We start from the raw sequence: 26166 nt of genomic DNA on the forward strand, positions 1-26166 counted from the left end.
GTTTTTATTTGCCTAACAATATATACTTTATTTTTAAAAAATAATGACACAGCATTACACAGAGAAGTTGCAAGCCAATTTATTTAACCATTCTCCTATGATGGCTGTTTTACATTTACTTGTTTTTTTAGGGTATATAGTCAATGCTGCAATGAATGTCTAGAACACTGATTACTGGACACATGTGTGGGGTTTCCATAAAATAAATTCTTAGAAGTGGAATTTGTTAAAAAAAAAAAAAAGTATTGGCTTTTCACATTTTGATAGATACCAATAAATTACCTTCCAGAAATGCTTCACAAATCTACTTCAATAAAATTGTATTCACATACCCATTTTCCCACAATTTCATTAACATCTAATATTATAGATCTTATGATATGATTAAGAATTATGACACTTTGCAATGTTCTAATTTGTTCTCTGATAATATTTAACAACCTTGTGTATATTATCATATGATTATTGGCCACTTATATTTTATATTTTCTGATTTGCCCTCATATAGTTTGTCACTCACGTTTTATTGGGTTGTGTCATTTTTATGGAAAATGTAGAAAGTCACGTTTTTTAAATGTTTTTTTTTGTTTATAAAATGACTTACAAGTTTTTCCTACACTGTATCTTTCCATTGGACATTATGGTATATATTAAATATGCTACAATTTTTTCCTACATTGTATTTTTCCAATGGACATTATGATATATATTAAATATGTTAATATTTTTATTTATGGCTCCTTCTCTGGTATTTAGGAAGGCCTTCCTCACTGTGACATTTAATTTTTCAACTTCTATTTTTTTATTGTATAGCTCTCTACTCCATGTACAATTTATTTCTATGTAGAATTGAAATATTTTTAATGGATAGTCAATTGCACTAGGAACCATTTATTGATTTAGAGAACAGCTGTTCTTCACCACTGCTTAGAAATGTATCACTTTATTCTAGACCACAGGCATGCCATGATTAGAGGCTGCCACTCTTTAGCCTAGGAAATTTTTACTTGTCGAGCTCTAAAGCGTGATTTTCCTCATTATCTAAACGTTTTTCTAGATTTATTTCACAATTTGCCTGATGACCACTTTAACTAATTTATGTTTAGTCTAGTTAATACAGAGGTACACATTTTTTTTTCCATTTAGAATATGTCTGCTTTAAATATCACAACGCTGTTTATTTTAGGCACTATTTATTTTAGTTACATCTTCATGGGGATATGTTGGTTTCATGATTCTTTTTATAGAGTACTAAATATTTCAGGGTCAAAAACTCAGCTCTGCACTTAATTCTGAAGCATTACTCTGAAAATATTGCAAAGGCCTTTGCCCAGAGCATGTAAAGTCTACCTTGAAAATTACTCTTTTTCTAATTAACTGTGCTTTGGTTTTTTAGAATCAACTAAAATTAACCTTCTTCTTCCATAAAGATTAAATTTATATCTACCAAGGCAATTATGAGTGAATATCTGACTGTTACATACAGAAGCATTTTCCTTAAACATAGAACTTTCGTAGTTCTTTTTAGTACTTTGTTTCCGAATGTTGATAGCTATTTAATATACCTTTCTACATGATTTCAACTATATCCTTTACTTTTACTAGAAAAATCTGAAAGCATGGTGTACCCAAAGTACATAAATGTCCTTATGCGTATGAGGAAAAGTTACATAGTAGGTATGGTAAAAAAAAAATTATAAATATAGAATCAGGGTCTCTAGTTTTATTAATACTCTATTTTTTCATACTATGAACCATGAAAGATTCTCTACAAAGTATTAGTAGGGATTTACGTTATAAGGAGATTATAGTGTATTGTATGTTAGTGATCGTATAATTTATACTTTATAAAACACAACATATCTTGTAATACTTTCTAATCCTCACGCCTTAGCAACAGGAAGCTATGGGTGTGCATTGGATTAGGTATTATAATCTTACATACTGAATAGTCAACCTCTTTGTTTCTAATTTGTCACAAAAAGGAAATAGGGTAACAAATATTATTCCAAATATGGAATTAAAAATTCAATCAATTATAAATTTAAAACAAAGCACTTTTCCTCCTCCTGTGTTTCCTTATTTTAAAATAGTATTTCTTTTTATTTTTTTTTAATTTTTTTTTCAACGTTTATTTTTGAGACAGAGAGAGACAGAGCATGAACAGGGGAGGGGCAGAGACAGAGGGAGACACAGAATCTGAAACAGGCTGCAGGCTCTGAGTGGTCAGCACAGAGCGCGACGCGGTGCTCGAACTCACGGGCGGTGAGATCGTGACCTGAGCCGAAGTCCCGAAGTCGGAGGCTTAACCGACCAAGCCACCCAGGCGCCCCCAAGAATAGTATTTCTTTTTAAAACTGTAAATGAATTGTTTATTTTGGTAAATTCAGATAATAGAGACTTCCAGAGAATATAACTTTTATAGTATTTCTATGCATATTATACATATACATGTGCATATAGCTTTTTTACTAGAAGACTATTAAAGTTCTTATTATCTAGAAGCCAGTATAGTCCACATTTGTAACCATGTTATCATACATAGCAAAAAGGACTCTAGACATGTTAATAATATCATGGGCTTTAAAATAAGGAGATTATTTTTGATTATTCATGTGGGCCTAATATAATCACATGAGCCCTTAAAAGCAGAGAACTTCCTCTGACTGGAGGCAGGAGAGAGATAAGAATGACAGGGAAGTCAGAGAGATTCCACAGGTGAGAAGGAATGAGCATGTCTTTGATAAGAGTCCAGCCAGACAATACCTTGATTTCAGCCTTCTGCAACCTGGAGCCAAGAAACCAGCTGAGATAACCTAGATTTCTGAACTACAGAACTGTGAAATAATCAAGTTGTGTTGTCCGGGTATTATTCATTATTCATTCTATTCATATGTCTATATTATATTATTAAATTATATTATACTGAGCTCTATACTTTTATACTTATATTTAAATAATTTAAAGTAAAGTACTCATTTGTAGAATAAAATTTAAAAAAAAAAACTAATAAACTCAAGCCTTTATTTCAACATGCATATTAAGAAGGAATGCTCTGGTTAGAGGAATAACGACAGATTTTTTAATAGAACTTTAGCTTTAGCAGTAGGGTCGGTCAGATACCAGCTGGTTAGGGTATACTTACTTCAGATTGGTTTTCTGAAGAGGGAGGGATCAATCTTGTGAACTGCAGTTGAAGGCTGGGAAATTTACATTTTATCAGTAAGTATGGAGAGGAATACTGTAAAAGTATGTGAGGGCCACAGGGGAAAATTTTCAATCCTTTGTGTCTCTTGCATTCCACTTATCAAGTAATAAGATGCACTGAGTTCATTTTGTACATATTTAAAGCGCTTATCCCCACGAGCAGCAAAGTTTTTGTACTTAAATATTTGTGATGGAAAGCTTCTAAAATGGTAATACCAGCTTCCTAAAAGTATTTTTCTTAAGGAAAGAAAGGTAAGAAAGAGGAAAGAAAGAAAGAAAGAAAGAAAGAAAGAAAGAAAAAGAAAGAAAGAAAAGAACCTATGTTTCAGGAATTTGTGTAGATGGATTTTATTTTTTAAATCTTATTTTCTAATTTTTAAATCTTAATTTAATTTTTTTAATTTTTTAAAATTTTAAATTAATTTTTTATTTGGTATTTACTTCTACCTGTACTATCTACCATGACCTGGTTTCTTATTTTTCTATTTCCTCTTTTTTATAATTATTGTATATATTATAAACATAATGCACAACATACATTATAAATATACTCTGAAACCTGGAGGGCATCAGTTATCCCTGAGCAAAATCCTCTTACCACTTTCTCTCTAATCTCATACTCTGAAGAGAATTATTGCTAACAGTTTACTGTGCAATTTTCCAAATACACCCCATGACTATTCAAATACAGGTAAATTAAAGCAAAGACAAACTATATATATATATATATATATATATATATATATATATATATAAAATGCATTATAAAACCTTAGTAAATTCTATTAGCCATTTTCCTGCCTTGGTACACAGAGATTTATCACATTCTTTATTAAGTCTCATTTGTACTCTAAGTGTACCTGTATCTAGCAGCCAGCCCCTTTGCACTTTTTTCCTTTTTTTTTAAGTGGTTTTATTTACTTATTTATCTTGAGAGAGAGTGTAAGAGAGAGAGAGAGAGAGAGAGAGAGAGAGAGAGAAAATCCCAAGCAGGCTCTGCCCTGTCAGCATAGAGCCCAATGTGGGGCTCGATCACATAAACAGTGAGATCACGATGTAAGCCAAAATCAAGAGTTGGATATTCAACCTCCTGAGCCATCCAGGCACCCCTGCACTAAGTTAGTCTGACTTTGTAAAACCAAAGAATCTAACAGTACAGTTAGAACTGTATTTATTTATTGATGTGGTAATGGCCTAAAACATCCCCTTGCAAATAAAAGTGGCTGAGCCTTTGGAACCTGTCTCAAATATCTCCTCAGAGCAGTCTTCACTGACCATCATCTATAAAGTTACACATCCCAACACACAGTCCCACCTCTATCACACTCTGTATTTCCTTTACAGTAATTGGCATAATATGAAATTAGAATATCTTTGCTTTATGGTCACTAAATCTTCATTAGTCAAAATGTCTGTCCTCTTTACTCTATTTCCCAGTATTTAGACACCTCACTGATGCGCAATGGAAAGTTAGTAAATAATGATGGAATGACAGGATGGATGGATGGATGGATGGACGGAAAAGTCCCTGTTATATGACTTCTACTTCTTTACATACTTTTCTTTCTTTGTTTACCTGTTCTCTCAAACTGGAAAATGAGATTGTCAGATCAGTGAACTCTAAGAAAATGACCAACAGTGAATACAAGCTAGAGGATCTGGACTCCTAGGAGTGATTTCATGAAAGAGTAAACTAAGTTGAGCTAAAACTTGAAAAAAAAAAGTAGTTAAGAATAGCATGCAGGGTTTTAGAATCATTTTCAGAGCAAGACTCACAATAATGAAAAAATCACAGTTTAATTTATTGGGAGTGCATGGGGCAATGCTATGAAGTCAAAGAAAAATATGGCAAATCTCAGCTTCTATTTTGTTTCAATTTTTTTTTTTTTCCTGTCAGACTGAAAGTGCATTAGACTGGAGGGATTAGAACAGATATTGTCTTGAACAAATGGGACCTTGAAAAAAAGAGGAAAGAGGAAGAGAATACCTTACTCAGATGAGTTGTGTTGCAAGACTTCGGATGGGGTCTTGGCATGGGATCCCCAAAAGTCAACTTTGACACTAGGATGTGGGTTGTAGGTAACTGATTTGAAAGGAAGCACAAGAAGGAAAAGATAAGGTGGGGAAGGGAGAAAGGCAATCAAAGACATATCAATGAGTGATCTATACCATATTTACACCTTATCTGTAACACCATCTGGACCAGCAACTTTTAAACTTCCCCAGGTTATTCCAGTATATGCAGCCACGTTTGAGAGCCAGTGTTCTGGGTTATTATTTAAAGCGTGTTGCTTAGAGCAGCAGCAGCAACAGCAGCATTGGGAAATACTGAGACTACAAAATCTTGGGTCCAGCCCCAGACCCACAGAATCAGAATCTTATCTTTAACAGGATCCCCAGTTATTGATATGAACATTCAAATGTGAGAAACATCTATTACTGCACATTGGAATAACTTTTAGAGCTTTAAAAGCACTAATACCCCAAAACAAAAGGTACCAACTCCAGAAACCTAGGCATCCAGCTTTTTAAATCACCCAGGTGATTTAACCATGCAACGTTTGCTGATCACTGTTGTAGATAACTTCTGTGAGAGCTATATTTTAAACATGTGTATAGATTTTCCCTATAGTATCTCAATGCTTAGCTCCTATTAAAATTATTATGCTACTGTCACAGATTATACTTTTATGCTTTACTTTCTTGGTCATCTCTGAATGCCCTTCCTTTCTATTTTATTCTATACGATTTCATCTCTTATTTTTTTCCTCTACTACTACTTCCTCATTTGGTACTTTGGAGACTACATTTACAACTAATTTAGAGTTTTCCCTCATAGCTGATGTTAGAAAAATGTAGAAAGTTAAAAAAAAAAACACTTATGTCTAGATGCCATGCCAGAAATTCTGATTTAATGATTTGTGGTAGGGTCAGTTATGTTTTTTTTCACTTGAAAGCTCTGTGAAGATTTCATTATACACTTAGGTTCAAGACGCTCTGAGCTTATTCATATTATCTGGAACTTTGAAAGACAAACAGAAAAGAGCAAATGATCATAGAACACCTGTTAAATGCCTTCCTGTGGAAGCTCCTTAATAGTTTGGTCAGTGCATTTTCATTTGATTATTTAGCACCGTAAACCTCCATCATTATAGTGTTCAACAGATAAGTGGTAAAAAACCATGGAATAAAAAATCCTCAAAAAATATATTAATTGTCACAATGCCCCTGAGGGAGATATCTTTCCATGTTGCTGAAGAGGTTATGTGACTAAGTGAAAATCACCAGGAATTTATGGTGATTACAATAAAATGGATCAAGTTACCATAAGTAATGTTTTCCCAGTTAAGGAACAGAGCTGGTAACACTTGCCCCATATTTCTCCCAGAACACAACCATGTGTGTCCTGCTAAAACATATAACCAAAGGTATCAAATGCTAGAGTACTTCTAACTGTGAGCGCTGTTGAATTTCCTGGATTTTCATGAAGATGTTTCCATTGATGGACAGAAGGCAGATTCCTTTACTTGCTATGAAAAGTTCCACTTTATAGTTTTTTTCTGTTTTTCAAATAAAAAGTGATTCCTATTTTCTGATTTTCAAAGAAATTTCACTACCATCTATTTAATGGGTAAAATGTCTACTTCACTAGTTGTGATGAGATAAATGATTTATAGGCCATAGTTATTTGATCTATCGGAGATGCTCAGTATGGCAATTCTTATTATCAGTCCTGAATATCTTATAAACAATATCTAATAAGGGGTAGCACTATGTTTACTATTAATGATAATAGTGAGCATGGAACTCATATATGCTTATAGGCATTCTAAATTTATTTGTGTGATGAGATGAGTCTAGAGTTTCCCAAAGCAAGAATATGAAAACCAGGTTCCCAAAATATTTAACTTTAGCCTCAAATAGATTCTGTGATAAAAAGGGTTTGGAAAACATTAGACTGAAAAACTTTCAATAGATTTCTCTATAAGGGACTATTCAGATCCTTTGGTATTTTCTTATTAAATTAGAATATCCTGGAGGGATACAGCCGTATAGGATACAGCATTTCACAAACTTATCTAGACATTTTGAACATCTTTTTTATATTATGAAGTTTGTATTCCCTGGAGCACATTTTGGAAATGCTCATTAATTAAACCATTAATGTGTACTACATCAAATTAGTGTCTTGAACAACTGACTTCTCTGAAATGTACTTTAATGTTCTATGTTCAGATTCTCTCAGAGTTGATAATAAGAAATATTCCTGTGGTACATAGTTTTTACCTTCGCTATAAAATGTTATTGACGTTAGTGTAGTCTTTATCATACAATATTTTTAGATAAATTTCTATTGAGAATTTTTCGGACTTTACATCCAGGAATACTTATAATTCCCCTAAGTGGTATACTTTCCCATGCTCATTATGAGAGACATGTCAGTATGTCATGTTTGGCCTTCCTTGCCCTAAAGTCAAAAGTCAAAATTTATGTACATTCACAGCTAATCTAAAAAGCTCTAAGTTTTTAATTACTCCTTTCCTTGGACCAAATATTCAGCGTCTACTCTGTATTCTTACTGTATATGGATTTTGCTTGAAACCCACCTCGCACAACTTCAGAGAGATGTAGCATAGGAGTAAACTTTATAAATGGAATTCACTGTCTCTTATCCATTTTTCATGCTTCTTCTAGGCTATCTGTAATTATGCCCAAGCTTCAGTCACTCTGTGGTTTTCATTCTGAGACGCAGCAGGGACCATTTTTTTCTCCTCAGGAAACCTTGCCATTTGAGTAGGAAAATGCCTCCTTTCCAGGCAAAGCTATCAGAAAAACATCCCTTTCTTTCTCTCTCATCTGTCTTCGCATGAAAGAAATTTCCAGCAGCAGAAAGTCCTCTGTATCAAAACGATTAAAAAGTAAATTGTAATTATAAGTTCCACCTTTATTACTTTAATGAATATCTATAGCGTTTATACGACCTTTTCTCAGGTTAACTGTAGTTGCCACTTATGATCTCTTGAGATTTCCTGTTGAAATCTGTTGGATCAGTCATCCCTTTGCCCTCAGATTCATTCTTGCCCTTCCCCTGCTTTGTCCGCTTAATCAGATCTCGACCACTGAAGACTACATTTCCCAAGTTCCCTTGCCAAAAGAATTCCTGTTAGATTTGACCAGTAAGAGGTAGCAGCAAGAGATCGGCCGAAGAGAAGAAGAGTCAAGAGTATTTCCAACCTCTCTCTCTGAATAAGCAGTGTCTGCATGAAGTTGCTGCTTCTGCAACATGTTTCCTCTGTGATTCCTGCTATCAAAGGCAAGGTCTTCATTCATGGTCTTCACTCATACCTCTCAGCCCTTGTGTCACTTTAACACCACTTCTTACCCCTCTTTTATTTATTTAAAAATTTTCTGGCTTTACGGAGTATAATTAACATAATATTGTGTAAGTTTAAGGCATACAAGGATTTGCTATATGTACATATTGCAAAATGATTACCTCAATAAGGTTTGTTAACAGATCCATTACCTCATAGTTACTTTTGTTCTTTTTTCTTTTCTTTTTTTTTTTTTTTTTTTTGTGGTGAGAACTTTTAAGAACTACTCTCTTAGTAACTTTCACGTATACACTAGAGTACTGTTAAGTATGGTCACCATGCTATACAGTAGATCCCCAGGACTTATTCACCTTATAATTGAAAGTTTTACCCTGCACACACCTTCAACCATTTCTCTCATCCCATCCCCACAGCAACCATGAATCTAGTGTTTCTATGAGTTTTCTTTTACATTCTCCACATAAGTGATATCATACAGTATCTGTCTTTCTCTCACTTATTTGACATAGCATAATGCCCTCAAGTTTTATCCATGTTGTCACAAATGGCAAGATTTCTTTCTTTTTAGGACAGAATAATCCATTATGTATCTACATCTATATCTGTCTAATTTTACCACATTTTCTTTATCCATTCATCTATTGACACTTAGATTATTTCCAAGTCTTGGCTGCCGTAAACATGTTGGTGATGGGCGTGCAGACATCTCTTCGAGATAGTGACATCATTTCCTTTGGATATATACCCAAAGTGGAATTGTGGGATCATATGGTACTTCTATTTTTAATTTTTTAAGGATCCTCCATACTGTTTTCCATAGTAGCTGCAACAATTTATATTCCCACCAACAGTGCGCCATGGTTCCTTTTCTGCCAAATCCTCACCAGCACTTTTTATCTTGTTTTTTTGATAACAGCCATTTGAAAAGGTGTCAGGTGAGATCTCATTGCAGTTCTGACTTGCATCTCCCTGATAACTAATAGTGATGTTGGTGACTTTTTCATGTACCTGCTGGCTTATTATATATCTTCTTTATAGAAATGTCTATTCAGGTCTTTAGCACATGCTTTAATTGAATTAACTGGATTTTCTTTTTTTGCTATACAGTTGTATGAATTCCTTTTTGTCATTCATATATGTTTTTTAAGTTTTTATTTAAATTTCAGTTAGTAAATATACAGTGTGATATTAGTTTCAGGTGTACAATATAGTGATTCAACACTCACACACAACACCTTGTGATATTATCTGAAAGTTAGAATATTTAGGCCAACAGATATAAAACAAAATCTTTTTAAACTGAAAATTAGAGTATAATGAATAAATTTCTTTGCAATTGCAAACAGATGTCATGTAGAGGTGGATTAAAGAAATTGAATACCTGTGAACATGACCAGTATTTTTGCCTGGTGAAATTTAACTGATAAAATTATTTAAAAATTTTTTTTAATTTTCTTTAAATACCCGTTAGTTAACATACAGTGTAATATTAATTTCAGGTGTATAATATAGAGATTCAACTTTTGCATACTTCACCCTGTGCTCATCACAAGTCTACTCCTTAATCCCCATCACTTATTTAACCCATCCACCCACCCACCTCCCTTCTGGTAGCCATCAGTTTGTTCTCTATGGTTAAGAATGTGTTTCTTGGTTTGTCCCTCCCTCTCTCTTTTTTTCCCCTTTGCTCTCTGGTTTTGTTTCTTAAATTCAAGAGGTGAGTGAAATCATATGTTATTTGTCTTTCTCTGACCTATCTCACTTAGCATAATACTTTCTAGCTCCACCATGTTGTTGCAAATGCCAAGATTTCATTCTTTTTGATGACTAATATTCCATTGTATACATATACCACTTCTTCTTTATCCATTCCTCAGTTGATGAACATTTCGGTTATTTCCATAATTTGCTATTGTAGATAATGCTACTATAAACATTGGGGTGCATGTGTCCCTTTGAATTAGAATTTTTGTATTCTTTAGGTATACCTAGTAGTGCCATTGCTGGATTGTGGGGCAGTTGTGTTTTTAACTTTTTAAGGAACCTCCATACTATTTTCCACAGTGGCTGCACCAGCTTGCATTGCCACCAACAATGCAAGAGGGTTTCCCTTTCTCTGCATCCTTGTCAACACTTGTTATTTCTTGTGTTGTTCATTTTAGCCATTCTGACAGGTGTGAGGTGATATCTCATTGTAGTCTTGATTTGTATTTCCTTATACATTTTGGATATTAACTCCTTATCAAATATGTGGTTTACAAATATTTTTTCCTGTTCTGCACACTGCCTTTTCATTTAGCTGATGATTTCTTTTACTGTACAGAAGTTATTTAGTTGGATATAATACCCTTTGTTGATGTTCTCTTCTGTTGCTTGTGCTTTTGGTGTCATGTCCAAAAAATCATTTCCAAGACTAATGGCAAGGAGATTTTCCCCTATGTTTTCTTCTAGTTTTATGGTTTCAGGTTTGACATTTAAGTCTTAAATCAATTTTAAATTATTTTTTGTAAGTGTCTTGTCCCCTGTATCCCTCCATCCCCAGGATAGGTAAGAGCTTCCCGATACTGAAAATCTCTGGGTTACTTCATGTTTTTGGTTTGCATTTTCATCTCTTCTAACATGTTTAAATATTTTCTATTGAACGATCTGGTGAGCGCTTTCTTTTCTTTCTTGGAATCAGACTGATATGAGGATTTAAATATTATTTTAATTCTTCTGAGTTTTATTAAATCCTTGAGAAACAATATATTCAGGGGCGCCTGGGTAGCACAGTTGGCTAAGCATCTGACTTCGGCTCAGGTCATGATCTCATAGTTAGTGGGTCCGAGCCCTGCATCAGGCTCTGTGCTGACAGCTCAGAGCCTGGAGCCTGCTTCAGATTCTGTGTCTCCCTCTCTCTCTTCCCCTCCCCTTCTCTCTGTCTCTCAAAAATTAATAAACATAAAATATTTAAAAAAGAGAGAAATATATTCAGATTTTTGGATAAAAAATTTAAGAACTATATATTTAAAATGTTCTCACGAAGTAGTGACATACCTATATTCATCTATCTAGCATTCTACACATCTACATATCTATCAATATTAACACAATATGACTTTAGAATTTGGTTGCACTAGTATCTCTACACACAAGACATATAATCACTGACAAATTTTAACAATTCCCTTTGCACATACATAAGGTTTGTGTTGATTTTACATTCAAACTAAAAGTATGGAAGGAATTTTCAACACAAATTTTCAACACTACTTTCAAAACAAATTCCCTATCAAAATGTTGGGTGTGTCTCTTGCATTGCACTGTTTTCCAGAATTCATAGGAGTAAAAAGTCAAAAATATTGCATGCAGTAATAACTAAGCATGGCTGGTAATAGTTTGGCATTATGGTTAAGAATCATTGCTGAAATATACCATTTATAATGTCTGCTGCTAATGTATAAGTAATTTTGTTGGATTGCTGCTGGGAATTAGTTTTATTTCCCTTGCTACATACATATTTTCCATTTCATTTGAATAAACATTTAAGAATGCAATGGTCTCACCAGTTATAATTTTCATTTATCTTATACAAGAATGAATATCACTACATGGTTCTGAAAGCTGGTTTGTCTTGCAAGGTTTTACTTCTCATTCCTTCTGAGCTAACATGTTCACAATAGAATAGGGCAGGTCAGGGAGAGTGTAGGTTTAAAATTTAGTTTCACTGAAAGAATGAAAACGGGCACTCTGAGCAGTTAAAAAGTATCACTGATTTTTCTCCTCATGATGATTGGTACAGAATCTATTCTGGAGTTTCTTTTTCATCAAAAAGGACTTAAGGTAGACTTAGGTAAAATTATAGTATTAAGAGCAACTTCCATAGAGAGGAAAGCATTAGAACATAGGTTTGCACAATGTTATTAAATGTACTTATACCATATAAGTAATGGGACCCATATAAGCAAGGGGATTTTTTTTATCTTCTTAATTTTGAGTTTCAATAAGTAGCTTTATTTTTATTTATTTTCAAAATATTAGTTAGAGTTAGTAAAGAAGAAGCAGGGAAGCAAAAACTGCCATCCTAAAATGTGTCTCTTTGGCAGGTACATTATATTAGGATGGTTATTTTTAAGAAACTGGCCACCTAGGGAAGAACCCTTGACATTTATCCTAACCTCCTAAAAGAGTTTAGATAGAGGACCTGCTCCAGGAAGGGAGTTGTTATCCCCCATAGATAAGTACAGTATAATATGAACCTGAGGTAGTAGACATGGATAAATTTAGCCAACTCTGTTTATTAAAATTCCTCTCTGTGTCCCATTATTTCTGTATGGCCCAGAACATATTTGTTTGCCAAATATTTATTCTTCTCATCTTCCTGTGAATTGTCTTCCTTCCTTTGAAGTCCCAGGCCACTACCCTGGTATCCTTAGCTCTGGATGACATAGAAGCTTCAATTGCTTGGCTGCCTGTGGGCCTCATGTTCTTATGAAGCCCCCATACATAGGTAATTACATTTTATTTCTTCCTGTTAATCTGTCTTATGTCAATTTAATTCTTATACCAGCCAAAAGAATCTTGAAAGGTAGAGGAAAAATTTTCCTTCTCAACAAACATTATAAATAACAATGCTAATACTTGGAAAAATAGAGACAAGAGAAGTAAGGCAGATGGCTCTTAAACTCTACCTAAAGCAATCTTTTTCTTTCTTTCTTTCTTCTTTCTTTCTTTCTTTCTTTCTTCCTCTTTCCTTAACTTACTTGTTAGTAAGGAAATGAGTCACCCTCTCTTACCTGTCCCTAGGATTTTACAGTCTACTTTGGGAAGAATTTCTCAAAATAACTTTTTAGAGTGTAAACAAAACATACTGCAATAATGACATATTTCCAGTTTGGTAAAATTCTATCTCTAGAAAATGAATTCATTTTGTTTTCAATTAAAGCAAAGTTTGCTTTGGTTTTTGTGCAAAAAAAAAAATCAATGAGGGATGCAGATTGTTTCGAGCACCCTGAAATACTGAAGTCTATTCAACTAGCATACATCTGGCAGTCCCTAACTGGCTTATTTATACTTTTGACTAAAATACTTACAAGAATACAGAAAACAAAAGGAGAAAGGAATTAAGTGGTTAATTATGTGAATCCAGAAGAAATATTGACTAACATCAAAGACTGTGAAGCAAATACAGTAGTGTTAAAAAGAAGATAGTAGGGAGCTACCTCAGCTTATTTCTACCCACTATTTTCTTTGGCTTCAGTGAAAATAAGAACACTATGTAGCTAGTTTTCTAACAAAGACTAATACTTGAGGCTTCAAGGGCTGGGTCACCTTGGTCTCCCTATATTCATCACATATGTAGTAGTTCAGGAAGCTAGATTATGAACATGGACTGGTGATGAATGATGGGGAGCAAAATTGTCACCCCAAAATATGCCTCTTTGCATAAGGTTTATCTTGAGCTGGTTATTTTTAAGAAAGAGCAGACACAGGACAAGCTCTGAAAACCATGTAGAAGTTACCCTTTTGTAAGAGAAATTTATATGGATATGGGAAGTCTCCACTTATAAGAGTGTCTCCTTCTCTGTCAGGACAATAAGGATGGCTCTAAATTTCTAGAGACTCTTATCAATGGAGAGGGCATGGACTTAAATCTTCATAGCAACCTCACCCTTGTTTACTATGTTCTGAGAACCTCCTGTAACTGGCCTCTACATCAACATCTTCTTTTGTCTCTTAAGATGATATTCAATGTGGTACTTAAGCCCATTTAGGGGAATTATTCCATTTTCCTGGGAGTCTCTCATATACACAGGAGATATACATGTCATTAAACTCTTCTTTTCTTTTCTCCTGCTAATCTTTTATCCCAGTGGTTCTCAGCCAAGAACCTAGAAGGTAAAGGTAAGATTATTTTTCCTCCCTGTATAAGATTAACAGTTTGGGAAGTGTAGTTTTTCAAAAATGAAGTGCTAATGCAGGGGTATAGTTTGGAAAAAATTCTAGTAGGAGTATTCTCCAAGACTCTGGAGTGTTCAGGCAAGTAAAGAATCAAACTTCAAATCTTTGTTCCCCAATCTCAATGAATGGCTGTTAGGTATTTTTTTACTGTTTGTTTATTTTTTAGAGGGAGAGGGAGAGAGAGAGAGAGGAGCGGGAAAGAAACAGGCAGGGAGAGAGGGAGACAAAGAATCCCAAGCAGGCTCTGTGCTGTCAATGCAGAGCCCGACACAGTGCTTGAACTCACAAACTGGGATATCATGACCTGGGCACTTAACTGACTGAGCCAGCCAGGCATCCCAGGCTGCTAGGTATTTTTAATTGAAATGTTCATTTGTCTTTAAATTTATATCTGAAATGGAGATGCTTTCAATTTCCTCAACTGATAATAAAAGATGAAAAAAACTGAAGCAAAAATATGGAGGTGAAATCTTTCTCTGTATCCTTGAAGAAAGAATATATCTCTGCTAGATTTTGGGGTTGTTTTGCTTTGTTTTGTTTTTATAAAAAATTAAAAATAATTGCTGGGTGTTTTTTTAAAACAGCAAGGAAACATGACCTCTAAAAAACCTAAAACAAGACATCATTAATCAATAACAAAATGAGATGAAGCCACATGACTTGTACATAAGGGATAAAAATCACATCACAATATACTTAAGTTTAATTCTTTTTCTTTAAGTTTTTCTACCTTGCAGAAAACATATTTTTCCTCTACATAACTAACTGGATTTTTTTTCCATTTCAATTGTATTGAACATGACTTCTATGTAACTTTTGAAGTTTAAAGAAAAAATGTCTTTTAATCACTGAGAATAAATTGTTCTATTTTTCTCTACAATAATATGATTTCAGATTTCTTAATATCAATCTCTGAAAAAATGAAAAACAATCCCCTGTATTCTAGGGTTAAAAAATTTGTAATTAGTAGTTATATACACAGTGTTAGGGAGGAAAATATTTTTCATACTCTTCAAGATACTTCTAGGTAGTCTAAGAATAAAATTGACATGAGACAGATTAACATAAAGGAAAAAAAAACCCAAAGTTTAATTACCTGTGCGTGGAGGCCCATATGAAATTGAGACCCCTGAAAAATGACCAGGGCAGGCACTTTTTATACTTTTTAGACAAAGAATGTATCTGTGAGGAATTGACAGGACAAAGAAAACTTATGTTCAGGAGCTTTAATTAGTAAGGAATTTTAAAGAGAATTTGGACTGGAGTAATAAATTTAGTAAGAAGTAACAACGGTTCTTGATACAACCTTCTCAGCCATGATTCCGTAGCTCTGGTGATGAGGATGTCTTTTTACCTCCTGGTACAAACAGGATACCTTTCCCATGGAATATTTAATTCCTGCTTTCTGCAGACAAAATGAGTGTGTGTGTGTGGTAGGGGTGGGGTGTGGTTCACTAGCTATTTCTTAAGTAGCTTTCATTTAAAATAATCAATATGCCAAAATAGTATATTTTTGGGCAGCCTGTCCTTGGCCCCTACAATAGTTAAACTATTGTTCAAATTGACAGGGTCATAAAAACACATTATGAAATGGGTGTTAATACAAAATACCACATTCTGAAATGTCCTCCATGAGTAAATCTAAAATTTGCCCGAATATGTCAAAAATGAAATTTCAAAAATTTTATGGTAAGTATTGATAGGAGTTTTGGATATACATGTATGGAATAAATATGGGTTAGAAAATTGATTACAAAAGAGCAAAAACAAAAATTTTTTTAATTTTCTTTTTTAATGTTTATTTATTTTTGAGAGAGAGAGAGAGAGAGCGAGCACATGCGCATGTGCATACCCATGAGTGGGGGGCGGGGGGGCGGCAAAGAGAGTGAGACACACACAGAATCCGAACCAAGCTCCAGATTCTGAGCTGTCAGCACAGAATCTGACGCAGGGCTCAAACCCACCAACCGCGAGATCATGACCTGAGTCAAAGTTGGACACTTAACCAACAGAGCCACCCAAGCACCCCACAAAAACAAAATTCTTCAAAGCAAAGAGTTATACAATGATAGTGAACTGGTTAAACTTTAAAGTTAAATTGTCAAAGAATGGACGTTGGTCAGGGGCAGCAGAGAAACAGGTGTACTACATTTCTGTCATGTGTTAGGGAAAGACAGATTTTCAAATAACTTGAATACATGTCTTAACACCTAAGTTCCTCAATGTGTATTTTGGATTAAATAAATGTATAGCCAAAAAAAAAAAAAAAAGAGAGAGAGAGAGAGAGAAAATGGCAAGGAACAAATGAACCAAATAACATAAATAATTACTGAAATAAGGCTAATAAATTATAAGAAATAAAAATATGACAGGTTGGGGGTACCTGGGTGGCTCAGCTGGTTAAGCATCCAACTTTGGCTCAGGTCATGATCTCACGGTCCATGAATTTGAGACCCTCGCCGGACTCTGTGCTGACAGCTTGGAGCCCGGAGCTTGCTTCAGATTCTGTGTCTCCCTCTCTCTCTGCCCCTCCCCTGTTCATGCTTGGTCTCTCTTTGTCTCAAAAATAAATTAACATTAAAAAAAATTAAAAAATAATATGACAGGTTGAACTCCTCTGAACAAATAAAAAAGATTAAAATTCTTTTAAAGAACAAAATCATAATACATTGTAACAAGAAAACATATGTACACCTACACAGAGATATTTCAAAATGAAAGGATAAATGAAGCTATGTAACTGTAAGCAAAAAGCAATCAGTTGTACCACTATCAATACCGAAAAAAAGTAAATTTTGGTCATGATTAAAGAAAAAAATAATGGTCCTTTTCTATTCTTTAACAGCCTGATTTAGAATGATGGCATTATATTATCAACTTCTTAAGCACAAATTAATGTCAAAAAAAAAAAAAAACAACAAGAGAAACAAACAAACAAACAAAACATAGGAACCAGTAGCTGGTACACATTTTTTAGGGAATATGTAATTTATCTGTCAACGTTTAACATACCAAGAATTAAAAACAAAATAACATCAATATTTCCAGGGATTACTATAGGTCTATTTAAAAAATCAAAACTCTGAAGAAAATAAACCATTTTAAGCTTTGTTTTAACATTTACAAAAATGTATCATATAAAACTATAAGTTGTGCAAGCTATAATCTCTAACCACAGTTCTTTAAGATTTTAAATTAATAAAAGCTTATAATATCAATTCATACTAAAATAATATTGGAAATTGGAAAAGTACTTTTCTGCATTTAGTAAATAAGTAATGAGAATAGAGATTCTACAAAATAATATTTTTCATTTCTAAACTTTTAGTAAGGATAGTAATAAACAACTAGATAAGCAAAACAAAATAACATTTAAATTAAACAAATAAACAAGTCTGATGAATTCCAAAAAAAGGAAAGCAAAGATGCAGGAAATTATTGCTCTTGTTCTTTATTATAGAAGTTAATAAGCCATAAAATATGTGGTTGTATCTACTCAATTATAATTCTCAGATATAGTTATTTTCAAAAGAGAAACAAAAAATAGAATTAATCTAAAACCTAAATCAAGAATAAAAGAAAGCAATCATAAATACAATTAGAAATCAGAAGGCAGTATAAACATGCTTATAACTATATTATAGTTAACATATTTTAACATTCATAAAAATGGATCATTTTGTAGAAATCATGGAATTAGCTAAAAGAAGAGGTAGAAAATTTGGAGAAAGATAACCGTGGAAGAGATGGACAAATAATTAACAATAATCTCTAAAATTAACTGTTGAATGGATTTTTTGGTGAATATTTTAAAGTTTCATAGAAAAAAGAATAATTGCTTTACTTTAAAAATAGTTCAGAAACAAAGAGAAAGATGAAATATACCCAATTTTGTATTTTATAGAATTGATAAAACTGAGAATCATAAAAAAATTAGGAGAAGTGCTGGCCAAACATATTTACAAACATGTATTTTTAAAAAGCCTTAGCAAATTACTGTAAATGTAAAAAAAATATGTTCTAATATAATGGAGATAGTATTATAGGAATAAAAAATATTGTCTAATACATCTTCAAATTTTAAGGTGATAAGAGATTTCCTAGAAAGAGAAATACTCCCAATAGATATCAAAAATTGCATTTGAGGAAATCCATCACCTATTTTTTTTTAGTTGTATAAAAATATTTTGGTAGGCATTCTGGAAAAAAAGCTTTCATGATCAAACAAGCTTATGAATATACATACAGAGGAGCATATAGAGGGCATATTTTGATCCCTCGGTTTCATCTGGAGCCTGCCTTTCTTGCTTCCTTAGCCAACCATGTAACCCTTGCTAGACTAATTATAGTAGCACTGGCATCAGTGATCATTTCAACATCAAGCACAAAACCTAAGCGGGTCTTTATGTACATACAGATTCACCAAAGAATGCAAATCTATGTATGTCAGTTGTCCTTTCTCTACTGCACAAAAAGATTGAAATCAACATATGGGAATAAATAGAAAAAGAAATAAGTAAATGATAGCCCTTGATGATATAAATTTTGCTCTTGGATACAGGCATCCCACAGATAATTTCTCCCATAAACTAACATAAAGGTATCTCTTCTTGAGAAAATTTGAGTATGGTTTGCAATTATTTAAAGTATTTTTAAAGCTCCAGGTATTAATTAGAACATATTTTTCTGCCACATAACATCACAGAAACGTTTTTAAACTTAATTTGCATCACTAATCTACAAGAAGCCTGGCCAAATTTATGTAACTATGGAATGTACTTTTCTTTTTTTGAGAACACATGCTAGATAACGTTACCTCATATGCTAAAACAGGCCAAGTCCTCTCTTGATCTGTTTCTTTTTACACTTGTTTTTCTACTCCTTTGCTCAGAATAAGCCCATTTTATCTATAACCTATGAATATCTACATTATTGCACTCTAAAATGGTATCTTTGTTGAAAATACAGTGAAGAAGAAAAAAATGAACCGAAATGTCAATTTTGCAAGCACTTAGTGACCTTCCTGCCTTATTGACTTTTATTTAGCATAGCGCAGGATTTCAGTTGCTGAGCTACGAAGCTGTATAATACTTCTAAACATAATCATGGATATCCATGTTAAAACATTAGTTGACATCATACCGAAAATCAGAAAAGGTGGCAAAGATGAATGCCATTACTAATTTCAGAAAATGTTAAACAAAAATTTGGTCCAAAGCAATAATATTTAAGTAGTCATGAAAAAACATGAACAATGTATTAAAAACAACATAATTTTCCTTTGTGGTACATGTTATGCCTTGAAATTCTAAAATAATCTCTGGAAATAATGGACAAATATTCAGAGTACCATAAATTGAATAGGTATAAGGCAAATCGAAGATACTAGAAGTGGTACATGTTTACAATTACTAAATTATTTCTTAAATGTTTTGGTTACAAGAGCAACAAAACCAGAACTATACATGAATAAATAAATAATATGTGAAGTACATTTGAAAACAAAAATGCTTAAAAATCTTTTAGAACCAAAAAAATGATATATGTGGAAAGAAATACCATATTTCTGACTATATTTATATATAAGCATACACATTCTTATACATTGTATGTATCATCTTATAATTGTGGTTACAAAGTAAACTTCAATAGAGTATTATTATTATCATTAATTTGAAACTTGGCCATAAGATTCTGAAGCTCATCTTCATGGGAATACATGCCTGAAAAAAGGTAACATTTTACAAATGAAGAGTGTTGTTTCCTTTTTTACTATATAGCTATCTGATGAATTATAATATTTAAAAGTGTGATTGTGACATAATCATCTATGGGCTGAATGGAAAAGAGAGTAGCTACTGAAAACACAGTTGTTTCTAAAAACATTAGGATATGGAGAAGAAAACAAAGAAGTAATGAAGAAGAAATGGACTAGACCACAATGGTCATAGGTTACTTTCTCTTGATACAGATGCTGGAAGTGTTTGGGGTGAAAGATGTTCACTACAGATCAGTATCTGTGAAGAGAAGTGGGAGGGGGGTGGCATGTGGGGGTAAGGGGGCATGTTGGGGGGGGGCGCTTGTGACAGGATAGACATAGGAAGTCAGACTGCAATGGAAGCCTGACTATTCTCAGCCATCCCAGCAGGAAGCTCTGGAGTGAAGATGGCGCACAGTTTCCTCAGCTGGGCAGAAACGGACAGGCCTTTCCAGGAAATTTGGGCTACCCCGGGAAGAGTGGTGCTTTGGTTAAGGCAGCTCTCATCAACAAAGGCAGACCCTGAAGGAGCTGACAGCGGGAGGCTATTAGCTGACCACACCACCAGCAGCTGGGCAACAGTTTGGTTAAAAGGGAACTCAGCGGTGCCTCTCCATGTTAACACTAAATGACTGGAAAAATAGATTGTAGAAACAATTAACTACTGACATTAGATTCTTACATCTTTCCTCAAAGTATATTCCCAAGAAATTTATATTTAATATAAAATTCTTAGAATAATTTTAATTCTTAATTCTTCCTTGATAGGAAATTCTTCAGTAGAAACAATGCTATTGATTCCACTCCTTGCATTCATAACTGAAATATTTCTCCCTGATTTTACAAAGAGATATCTAGCAATATATATAACAATGAAAGAAATCATGAAGGAAAGGATTAATAGATAAATATAACTCTGGGAATATTTTCTAATTCCACTGTGAGCAATATGGAAATTGCCTCTGTTCCAAAACATTCAGAAATGCTGCATTTCTGAAAGGGCTAGAACTAGTTAGAATATTAAGAGAGTACCATGGCTTCACTGTGTGGTTTTGCAGAGTTTTTGTAGTCTCAAAGGAAAGGAAATCATCCTGGGGTCCATAGAAATTGCCAACTAAAAGCAGTAAATAAAGCCAGAATTTTTGGACTACTCATTCAATAAAAAGTAGGTCAAAAAGTCTTCCCTCTGTCACAAAGAAATGGCAAGGAAGCCTGTATGTCTTGGCTTGTCTCATAATGCAGGTGGGTGAGGGGTTAGACATTTTCACATTAAAATTAAAATCACAAGCCTACCCACAACAAAGCCTCTAGTTCAATTTTTCACTATTTAAATGATTCAAGAACTTCCAGGCTGTTAATACTGCTGAGGCACCAAGCACAAACCTTTCAGAGCTATCTACTCTCAGCCCAAGTATCTAAAATTAACAAGTATTAAATTTTTTAACATGAATAAGACTCAAGAATACAATATTACATGAAAAACAGAACTTGTAGAAAATTACAGAAATAATTTATGTGCAATGTGAAACAAGCAAATCTATTGTGTGGGGATAAATACCTACTTAATCATAGCATAAAATCATGCCTAGGATTCTGTACTACTAATTCTGGATAATGGTTTACTCAAGGAGGGAAGAAGGAGGGAGAGAAATGAGTTTGCAGAAGAATACCCAGGAGTTTCAAGTCTATCATGCTTTATTTCTTTTAAAAAATCTCAAGCAAATATATTGGTAAAATAAGACTGTGCTTTGGTTTGGATTTTATTCCTTTTATTGTTTCGACTACTTGGTGGAAAATATCTCTGTCAGTGATAGAAAAATTCTTTTATTATTTTCTTCACAATTGTCTCTGCTTCCCTTTCCTGGAGTTTCTATTAAATGGATAGAGAGGATTGATAGGTTCATAATGGAGAGTCCTTAGAATGGTGCCTGAACACTTTAAGTGATATAATTATAATAGTTATTATTATCTTAATCACTTTCTAATTTTTAAATTTCATTGACTAGTTAGTCTGTCCCTTTTATGAGGCGGGAGGGCAAAGGGAGAGGGAGAGAGAGAATTTTAAGCAGGCTCCACGCCCAGCATGAAGCCCCACATGGGACTTATCTCACAACTGGGAGGGAGATCATAACCTGCACTGAAATAAAAAATCAGTTGCTTAATCGACTGAACCACCCAGGTACCTCTCTTTTGCCCTTTGAACAGGTCTCTTCAACTCTACCTTCCAACACTTATATTGAACTGATAGCTCCAAATAAATCCCAGGTTTATATATGGATTTTATTATTTTTTAACAGAAAAGCTTATACTTTTATTGCTGTTATTCAAATATGTCAGTTAGTCTTTTCCTCTGTGGCTTTTTGTATTGTTTTTAGGCTTGCATAAGCCTTCTCCTTCAAAAATGTGATAAACACCTTAGTTTTGTTAGTGGTTCAAAGAATACCAGCACCATCATTCCTTAAGGCCACACTTTTCCCATTCTTGAACTCTTCATTTAAATCCTACTTTGGCTAGCTGTAGTGTACCTTTGAGTAATGATGCCAGAAAAGACACATAGTAGTTTGTTTTTATTTTTCCCTGAACTACCACATGTTTGAAAATTTGTCTTTCTCATTTACAGGACAACCTAAATAATTATAAATGTTGGATCAAAGTATTTGTCTTCAAATACGAATGTGTGTCCATTACAATTTTATATGTATCAGTTCATATATATCAAATATGTGAGGTATTAAAATAAGAGAAATGTGCCTGAAGAAAAACTAAGCTTTCCAGTTGAAATTACTCCACAAGTTCTAAGTTGAAATAAAATCTTATAAATTTTCAGATAGTGACTAGGTAACTTACAAAGATATACCAGGAGCATAGTTATAACAAATTCAGTATCAGAAAGTGAAATTAAAAGCCAAATGCATCAAATATGACAAAAAAGATATTGTGATATAAAAAAAGATGATATGCAAATTACATATAACAGCACTAGGCTTTTATGTGACAAAGGGACATAATTGTGAAGTAGGCAAGAAAACATTCTCCTAGAAATAAAAGGAAAATTTGACAAATCTGTTATGGTTGTGGCCTTTTTTATACTCCTTATAAAATTTGATCTAGCAAGTATACAAAATGTAAGCAAAGACAAAGATATGAATGCAATAAACAAAGTCAACTGAAGATTTATTCATTCAATAAAAATATATTGAGTTCCCACTCTAAGGAATGGGAAAAAATTCAGTGACTAAAACTGACGAGGTTGGTGCTCTCATTATGCTTATATTCAAATGGGGGAGACAGAAAATTTTTAAAAGATATTTAAAGTTTGTCATAAGGTCTACAATAAAACTATTAAGGGTGATACAATGGAGAGTAACCCAATCCCATCTGGTGTGTGTGTAGGGGGGCAAACAAGGAATCATGGCGGGGATAGCCTTCAGTTTTCAGCCTTCTCAGGGATCAAGTCAGCTGCACAAAGCTGCCTTGCTTAATGAACCCCTTTCTCAAGGGGCCCCCACTTCCAAGACAGATGAAGATAGGGATGTAAAGGCCCAACCATTTCACCCCAATGTAAGATAACTCTGATGAGGGGATATATTCTCCCAAGCACCCCATGGGACTGGCTAAGCTGTCAGGCTTGTATCAGAGCTCCATATCTCCCCCTGCTTGAGCCTGCTTTTTTTTTCTGAATCCTACAGGTAATAATCCCAAGGACACTTCATAATAAAGACGCTGTACAGTTAAAGTTGTCTCAGAGCCTACATTCAAGAGACTACCTGTGAGGTAAGTAGGGATAGAGAGTACATATAGATTTACTAGGCCATTGTAACAAGTTTGGTTTTATTGAAACTTCATTAGAATTCAAAGGGGATTTTTAAAGCATACTTTCCATATATCCAAAAAATATCTATCAATATTGATCATATACACTGCCATAAAGAATACTTTAATAAGTTCCAAAAGTTGTATTTGATACATACCACATTCTCTTACTCTAATCAAATCATCTGTGGGTGTTTTGGGTGGATGGTAGAATACAACTGAGGACTCCATGGTGTCCAATGATCTCTACTGCCTCCACAATATTTTTTTAATTTCTTAAACTTTTCACATTCATGAAATTATTCTTGATCTACAAGTGCTCTTTCCTTTGGATTACTGAGTGCTAGTTTCATGAAATTTGTTGATTCTTACTTAGGTATCAATTCAAGAAGAATTTGTTTAGTATGTTTTTATCTTTCAGACACCTTGCTAGAGGCTGGAGATTGAGTGAGGAAAATGTCTAAGAAAGTGAATGAAAAATATAAAAATTCTCTCTGTACCCCCTTCCATCCCTACCCCTCCATCCACTCCTCTCTCTTTTCCTCTCTTGCTACAAATTTGTACCAGAAACCCCATTCATTTCAACAAATATTTATTGACTGCATCTTAAATACGAGGCAGCAATGACCTGTATGCTGAGAATAAAACAAAGGTCTTGTGCTTTTAGAAAGGCATTTACTTTCAAAATTCCAGGAGGTTTCTTACAGCTGACCCGTAGCACCTTTCCATAGGTGCAGTGGGTTTTCTGTTTGCTGTTTCTAGAAGAAGCTGAGCTATGTTGATTTTGCTCTTGTTATGACTGCTTCACTGGGAGGAAATACATCTGACCCTGATTTGTTGTGGCCACAGGCTCCCAGAGGAACACCTAAAGCAGACATTTTTTATGCTGGCTTGCTGAGAACCTGTGTGTGTGTGTGTGTGTGTGTGTGTGTGTGTGTGTGTATCCATCAACTTTATAGTAAGCCCTAAGACTTTAAAATTTTTTTTAACAGGTATTCATTTTTGAGAGAGAGAGACAGAGCATGAGCGGGGAAGGGACAGAGAGAGAGGAAGACACAGAATCCGAAGCAGGCTCCAGGCTCCGAGCTGTCAGCACAGAGCCTGACGCGGGGCTCAAACTCACGAACCACGAGATCATGACCTGAGCCTAAGTCGGATGCTCAACCGACTGAGCCACGCAGGCGCCCCTGAAAAATGGGTTATTAATTAGGTTCTGTTAGAGTCTCCTCCACTAATTCTCAGGCTTTGAAATCAGAAACAAAATGTTAACATAAACATTAGGATATAAATAAAAAGCAAACAAAATCCAATAAATTGCACAAGGGCAATTCAAAATGGAAATCCTAGTCATGTTCAAATATCTATTCAATTGTTTCCTTCTTTAGGAAATCTTTGATGATTCCATAAATAGGTTGAAATATCCTTTATCTTGAAATCCTTATAATTGTTTATGAATTAAATAGAATATTTTCACAAATCTTGAAGCTTTGATGCTGTTAATAGTTGAAAGAGTTAATAGTTGAAATAGTTGAAATTCAAATAGTTGAATAAGTTGTATAGATCATATACATGGCACAGATGATAGACAAAGTATGAATTTTAGTCCTTGATGTCATAGGTAAAGATGGTCAACATCTACGCCCACAGATTTACATAGTCACAGACTAGCTTTCTTGGGAAAAAAGTGATATGGCCCATGGTTGCCAATCTTCTCTACACAAGGGCATTATCTGGTTATCTTTAAAAATACTGACTGTTGGCTCCCACCTTCACACGTTCTGATTTAACTTATTTGAGGTGTGATCTGGGCACATCTCACTAAAATCAATGAATTAAGATCATAACCCTCCTTCTGCACATCAGAGGTAAAGATATTTAAATATGTCTGATAAGCTGGAGTGATACCCTTCAAAACCCAATTGTGACAAGGGACAATGTTCACTCTTAAGAGATTTACTACAAAATAGGGGCCTGGGTATCTGAGCTATCTCTCGTGTGGATGCCAACTGGGGAAATCTTGCAAGATTCTTTTCTTCCCTGGATACCTTCATGCCTCATATGAACTCCATCAACAATGCCTGAATGCCTTTTGAATATTCAAAAGGATATGAA

The sequence above is a fragment of the Panthera tigris genome, chromosome X (assembly GCF_018350195.1).
Source record: "Panthera tigris isolate Pti1 chromosome X, P.tigris_Pti1_mat1.1, whole genome shotgun sequence".
NCBI lineage: Eukaryota > Metazoa > Chordata > Mammalia > Carnivora > Felidae > Panthera > Panthera tigris.